This window comes from Odocoileus virginianus, unplaced genomic scaffold (genome assembly GCF_023699985.2).
Source record: "Odocoileus virginianus isolate 20LAN1187 ecotype Illinois unplaced genomic scaffold, Ovbor_1.2 Unplaced_Contig_17, whole genome shotgun sequence".
In the NCBI taxonomy this organism is placed as follows: domain Eukaryota; kingdom Metazoa; phylum Chordata; class Mammalia; order Artiodactyla; family Cervidae; genus Odocoileus; species Odocoileus virginianus.
The window spans coordinates 1,041,771-1,049,984 of record NW_027224334.1 but is presented as its reverse complement, the minus strand read 5'-3'; positions in this window follow the sequence as shown (position 1 = coordinate 1,049,984).

Here is an 8,214-nt window from a genome sequence, read left to right as displayed (position 1 = left end):
CTCAATATCTGATTTTTCTTTTAAAATATTGCCTCTTTAAGGTGGAACTATTCTAATGATAGGCAAATACAACCTATTCAAATATAACCTGTTACCACTAGTGCCATCTGGGAAGCCCCAAGATCAGTGTTTAAGAAAATACAGATAATAGTTTCCAGTTTTAAAGTTCCTACTGGAGACATCCACCATAGGATATTAAGTTCAAATTTATAGGCTGCCAAATTGTATGTTATTTTCCCAAGTATGCATCAAAGACTCAAACTAAATTGAGTATGGCAAGGAGTCGATAGATATACACAAATATTAATGGATAGTGATATTAATTCCATAACTAGAATGCTGAAAGGTAGATTATAGACTCTTCCCACTTTCCTCAAGACAGCATCCTTGATCTCAGATGCAAAATTAAAGATGCAATCCAAAAATAAAAAAATCACAAGTTTATAACTGCATGACTGTATAACTTCTCTTCCTGCTATATCTAGAGAAATAAAATTAATTAAGCTCTGTATCATTGACATATGTATGTAAAAGAATACACTATACTGTAGTTAATTCTTCAGTACTGTTAATCTTTTAATCTAGTTCAAAGCATTTGGCAATTGAATATTTCTGTTTGAATTTATGAACTTAGTATCCTATGGCTAATGTCTCCACTAAAAACTTTAAAACTGAAAAACAGTACCTGTATTTTCTTAAACATTGATCTTTGAAGTAGTTGGCTGTAAATCTGATTCCCATGTGAATTTGAGGTATTCCATTTCAAGAATTTATAAAATCTCAAAACTGTACTTACTCTTGTTTGAACACTATTATGGGACCCTCAAGACTTTACCTTTGAACTTGTAGGATACTGTGCTCCATGTGTATCTCGCAACTGACTCTCAAAGTTGTAGTCAGAATTAATAAAGTTTGTCCCCTGAGCCTTGGCATATGTGGAAATATTAATACATGTATAGCATTCATGGCACCTTTCAGGCTCTGTCTAGATACTCTGTGGCAGAAGTATTAGAAAATAATTCTCTCCTTGAGTCCAACCAATCAGCCACAACTAATTTACATGACAGTATAATTACAGGCATCCATAAGTATTAGTTGTTTCAATTACAACCCCATGTAGATACGCTAAGGCTGACTAGTTTGATAAAAGCATACAGAGGAAGACATTGTAAAACTTCTGCCTCTAAACAGGAAGATAGTTTCCTACTTGGCTTTTTGCTTTGTCTCAAATTCTCACACCTAATTTATAATTTTGTCATAGATTACAAAATCAAATTCTTCACTAAGACCAAGTGAAATTGTAGCCAGCACTTGTCTTGATCTACACGGCTTGTCACTCCATCATTGGAGATTAATTTAAATTTATCTGATTCACTGTGTTCTCTAAAACGTCATGCAGATTTTAACCAGGAACCCACTTGTCTTCAAGATGTTGGTAAATGGATTTCTCTAAGCCATAGCTATCACTTTTTCTTATTTAAATGGTAAATAAATCAAATGCATAAGCCTCTCTCTCTTTCATTCTCTCCTTCTGTCTCTCTCAATATAGGACATTAAGTGATAATGAATAAAGAATGTGGCTAAATCCATGTATCTGCCTAGATTTAACTGTGAAATACATTAAAATCTTATTTCCTTTTCTTAGGTACCCTAGAAAAATCCCCATTAGGCCAACAAGCTACAGGTTTAACAATTCCATTATCATCAAAAGTTGATTACTTATTGAGTATTTACTATGTGCTAAATACTTTTAAGCTCTCCTGATTATATATAAGAAGTAAGGTTATTAAAGCTTTTATGAAGGAAATGACACTCTAAATAGGAAGCCACTATAGATATCTTCTGTTTTCTAGAAAAGGAGCTCTCCCAACCTTATGTTAATCTTATGCTTTTTCATTTTTATGTCATATGGCATCAACAGAACTAGCCTCCCCAGGGGCATCAGGCACTGGCTGGGATGCGGGAAAGCAGAGCCTTGAGCCTTATTTAAACCTGTAAGGAAACTGCCATGTCTTCTAACTTTAGGTACCCTAGGCATGGACCTGAAAGAGTCCTATTGTCTTTTCTCTGGCTCTTGTTAACAGTGGTTCTATATTTTTGATGTTTCTGAGAGATTTCCCTTAAAGGTACTCATATTTTTTATTGATTGAGTTCTTATTCTTTGATACGGAGGTTTTCAAACTTTAGCAAATATACACATCCCTGAAGAGCTTTTGTTCAAAACAGTGACTGACAGTCTCTACCCAGAAAGATTCAACCGTGACCTGAAGGAGCAGGAATCTGCATTTTAAACAAATATTGATAAAATGTTACAGACAAAGTGGAATGGACTTTTTGGCCAAACCAGTGTTTCTTGTGATTCTTATGTAGGTGTCTTTCAGATCATGCTTAGAGACATACAGCTTTGGAACCTTTGATACAGAATTTTTAATCTAATATTTCTTCTTTGAGGAGCCATTGTTGACTGCTTCTCTAAGCATGGCTTTATCATGTCCCACCTCAAATCCTATTACCTGTTTGGGCAACTACCCACATTCATACCGTAAGAATAGAAACTTAAATGACACTTAGACTGAAAGGGCTAAGGATGCCCAGTACCCAGTGATCTGAGGGAGATGGTCTGGGACAAGCACCTAGGGATGGATTCAATGGTGGGTTGGAGGGAGACAGTGCAGACACTCAGACAGAGCCCATTGGGCTGGTCGGTGAATAAAACAGTTCTCACAGCAGTGGTGAGCACCTGTCCATCAAAAACACTCCTCAGAGTGATATTTCACACCTTATCCTACTGTCCTGTTCTTCTTATTATATATAGACTTGTTTATTGTTAATCTGTACCCACCAACTCCTCCCAAACAGGGTAAACTTTAATGGAACCTTAACTTATTCATTGCTATATCTTCAAATGCTTAGAAATTTACATTAAATATAGTATTTGATTAGCAAAGTAGCAGAATGGATTTATATTAATAAGTAGTAAGGATTCCAAATGCTGACCAAAATAACAGATGTTTAGTGTTGTTATAATGGACCTTATAATCACTTACTACGACTAGCAACTAGACTGCAACTTGTAGTCACTTACTGCAACTATTCACTAGTTGAATCATCTCTCACCAATGTTTTCCTATTGTCACTTCTCCAAGGATATGAACCCGTTATTTGCTGATGAAACATTTAACGTTTGGAATTTCTGAGTACTAGATAGATCTTTCTTCTAGTTAGTAATTCTCTGTCTCCTGGTACACTTTGGCCCTAGTTCAGCCTATTAGATCAACACTCCTGGCATGTCTCTTTATAGCATCTGTTCACATCTTGGAAGCTGACTATTAAGTTCTATCATCCCTTACCTTCAAAAGTAAACCTCCCAATTATTTTAAATGTGGTTAACATTTTGAAATCACCCTTATGACTTGCTTCTAGAAAGGCTCAATTTTTGATATTTATATAAACTCCAGGCATCCAGAATTTGACTCAGTGATTCAAGTATGGTCTGAGAATTACCCTGAGTAAAATGAGATTCTCACTAACTACTTTAGACAGCCTGCTTATGTTAATGCAGCTTACATTTGCATTAGTTTCATTTGTTTAACTTTTTCTCCATCAAAATTATAACATAGAATTGTATTTAGCTAATTGTTCATTAAAATTACACTTTCACCCCCTCTTTTAGATTATGTTTTTAAGCATTTGTGAGATAATATTATATATAGATATATTTAAAATATGTAAGTCTTTGCCTGTAAGAGCAATCAAAAGAAATTCAAGGAAGCCTGGCATGCTGCAGTCCATGGGGTCGCAAAGAGTTGGGCACAACTGAGCGATTGAACAATAATCCAAGGGCTATTCAAGCCATCCATTTCTTCAGATATTCCAAAGATTATCCCCAGATGAATTGTAATTATCAGTAAACTATATTTGTGGATTTCTTATCCTGAATTTATTTTTTTTTAATCCAGTACCATTGTCTCATACAAAGAACTCTGTATATAACTCATGGATATATTTTTTTAAAGACATTATTAAGAATATCATCTATTACATTGCACACTCCCTTCTTTTAGATATGACCTGAATTTATTTGGAAGGGTAGTACTTGATTCTTAGAATAGTAATTCTGCTTATTAATTATCTTCAGCTTGCCTTATAATACAGTTCTGTCATTGTAGAACTGATTATATTTCCATTTTCCCATTGGCTGTTAGGTTATTACCAAATTTGTAGTATAATTTTAACAAATAAAGGTCATTTCATTGCATGTATTTGTAATGCTGGCCTAATTCCTGGTGCCATTTCCTGTCCTTATCTTTTTTCTCCAATCCCCCCCCCACCCCGATTATTAGAGCAAACTGCCTCCAGAACCCTGTGTCTCATCACCTCAACTCATCTCTGATTTCTGCTGGAGCTTCAGTAGACACTTGCTAAGAAATTTAGAATCTCCTGGTGTCACACATCTTTCTCCTTGCTGCCCTGAGATCTTTATGCGGACTAGAGATCGATCTGAAGGTAGATATGACTGACCTAAGTCAGTTGAATCAAAGTGAATTTTGGGATTTTGATGGGAAGGCTGGGATGAAGATATTCCCTCTTCTCTGCTGGATACAAAGCATGGAAGATTAGAACTCCTGGCAGTTCTCTTTGATCTCCAGGTGAGTCAGGATTAGTATGAAGCCAATCATACAGAAGAATAATAGAATGAGACAAAGAAATAACGATCTTTGTGACTCTTCTGAAATAATATATCTCTCCCATATAAAGCTGTATCTACACTTTCATATTTTCTATGTAGCTTATCCTGTTGGAATTGGATTTTCTGACATTTTTATGAAAAAGTATACTAATTGTCTCCTTTAAAACTAGGTATTGTCACTGTCACAATGGAGACAGAAATTGAGCAAATATGATAAAATTATGAGAATTCTGTAAAGGTCATAAATATAATGAATGTAACACAGTGTTTAGCACGGACTAATTCCTCAATAAATATTAAATGTATCAATTAGCATAAAAGAGTCCCATTACTTGAAACACCATATAAGATTCATAATTTTCAAACTGGATAGAGATCCAGACCTCTTTCCCAAATTGCTGACATACATATTTAATTGTCTATCATATATTCTTCCTCATAAAAACAAAACTAAGATTTTAAATTTAGATAGTCCAGAACTATTCTAATTACTTCACCCACTAAGTTTCTCCAACCTTTATAATTATCCAGTTCAGTAAACAGCAGTAATATATACATGTGACAATGACGCGAAACTTAGGATCATCATTTCGTCCATATATATCTTTATTCAAGTCCAATTTCTCAGCAAGCTCTCACATTCCCATAGATGAAATCTACCTCAGTACTCACTTCTATTTATCTTTTTAGACATCTTCTTACTCTATAAGTTACCATAAATTTTTGCCCAGACTATGGCAATAGCTATCTGCCTCCTTAGTCTTTTTAAGCAGTTGAAGGAATCGCTTAAGAACATGACTTCATGATAAAGACCTGCTTAAAAAGCCATCAATAGTTTCCCACAACTGATGTAGAATTCAAACAGAAGCAAGAGATTGCAGTGACTTCTCTACAAGCCAAGAATCACCAAAGATTGCCAGTAACCACTGACAAAGACAGCTTTAACATTTCCCTCAGCTCAGCTAAACTCTAGATAAATTTCTTCCTGACTATAGACCCTGGACCTCTTTTTTTTGAGCATTTACTTTAGCTTCAGTCTCTATGGAATAGTAGGAGCCTATCTTTGATACGCCAATTAACAAACACAGATGGTCTCATGATATTGACCAACCTCTTAACCCAGTATATTCAAATATAGCTCTACTAGCTCACCGCAGGGCTTAAAAGCTAGTCTGCCTTTTGTATCAGCAGCAGAGTTACAATCTTTTTTTTTTTTTTTTTTTGGTTCATTCATTCATTCAACCATTTTCCACTGATCAATGGCAGGTGCTATGCTGGGTGCTAGAGATAGGAAAATAGCCATAAAATGAAACATAATGACTGCTATAAAAACACAGGCAGGAGACTTAGTGGTGACTCACTACTAAGGTTATCCCTATAATAATGTTACTCTTACTAATTTGGGAGAGGAAGAGGTAGGCTCACAGCCAGTACTCAGGAACTCAGCAGAGTTACATTCATTCTATCACTTCTATTGAAATAGTCCTGACTTCTGTTGCAAGTCTTTAAGAAAGCCTTCTTACCTAGTCAACTGTCCGGTGTGTGCATGAAAAATATTGTCTGTCATATCAGTAAACAAAGGATGAAACCATCAAGCCGTTACATCAGTCCCCAGTGGTGCACCCTTAGGAGACTCAGGATGGGAAAGCAGAGGATACTGGCCCCAGATGGCTAAGGTGCTTATCAAAAGAGTGCTTGCAGTAAGTTCAAACTCTTGCATCTTTCCATACATAGAAAAGTGCTAAATTAATTAACTTGAGATACCTGGTTTTCTTTAACTGACAGTAATCTTTTGAAGTCTGACAACCTGGTCTTTGATGCAAAAACTCCTCGATATCATGTCTCCTCCCTCACCTCTTCAGAGCAGTTCCTCAGAGCTATCTGAGAGGCTGTGTCTCTGGCTTAAGTCCTCAGTTCTGTCCACCAAATAAAACATAACTCTCAACTTTTAGGCTGTGTGTTTTTTCTCTTTTATTCACCACGTGCAATTTGTCTTTGATACCACCATAAAGGTAGGAAGGAAAACTCCTCACTTAGAGACAGCATGGCCCAGATGACACATTTGATTTCAGATTTTCAGCCTCCACAATTGTGAGACACTAAACTTCTGTTTTTTAAGCCACTGTTTGTCATTCTGTTTTGTGGCAGACATAGAAAATAAACCCCTGGAGAAGGGAAAGACTGCCCACTCCAGTCTTCTGGCCTGGAGAATTCCATGAACTGTATAGTCCATGGGGTCGCAGAGAGTTGGACCCAACTGAGCGATTTTCACTCACTGGGAAATAAACACAATGTACATGTGCAGCCTTTTTCTAATGATAAACTATTTTCTAAGTGGATTATAAGAAGACTTCACAATATATTATATATATATATTTAATATTTATTTCCATATTTATGTCTTTGTTGCAGCATGCGGGGATCTTTAGTTGCAGTATGTGGGATCTAGTTCCCTGACCAAGGATTGAACCTGGGCCCCCTGCATTGGGAGTGCAGAGTCTCAGCCACTAGATCACCAGAGAAGTCCTCACAATATCTTACATTGATTAAGTAGTTACTTCCTGTTTTCATCACCATCAAATATATATGACATTTGAAATCTCCGAGAATTTTTATTAAGGAAATTGTATTTTTCCAATATTTAAAATGGCACTTAACTATAGATCAACAATTCAAAGGAAACATTTGAAGACTCAACCCTTTTTAATTAAAGTTTTAAAATAAGACTTTAATACCGGCATGATATTGAGACATTTAAGAAATGATTTACTACATGACTTATCCACATTACAACTATACTATAGTTTCTAAATTTTTGGTGATCATTTGGTAAATCCCTTAGAAATAGCTTGATATTATATTATGTTCATACTATCCTTCTAACAAAACTTTTAAAAATGTTTCTTAAAGTTCACTGATGATCAAAGATAAATTTGAATTATTTGAACCCCCAAATAAGGTCTGACTTATTATTCAGACCCCAAACCAAGGTTCTCAAGAAATATTCCATTTTAATATTTTTCTTTAAATTATTTATAGTCCATTTTGTAGTCACTGTTGAGTTCTGTTGCACACTGTTGCACCCTGTTGTGCGCAATTTGAGAGACTATGGGAAGGTAGAAAATGGACCTATACTCTCCATTGGGAAGTGGTAATTTGACCTCCAATACATCATTGTTAGCCTCCCCTGGTGGCTCAGTGGTAAAGAATCTGCCTGCCAATGCAGGAGATGTGGGTTTGATCCCTGCGTCAGGAAGATCCCCTGGAGAAGGAAATGGCAACCCACTCCAGTATTCTTGCCTAGAAAACCCCATGGATAGGGGAGCCTGGCAGGCTACCGCCCATGGGGTAACAAAAGAGTCAGATACGATTTAGCAACTAAACAATCCCAACAGCATCATTGTCAACGCTGACATGTTTCAAGCTTACAGCCATCCCTTGGACTCTAGTGCCTTCCTATATCTCTGATTCAGATGGCACTTTTCTTCTCTGCTTTCTCTTATTCCATCTTCCCAAACTGTTCC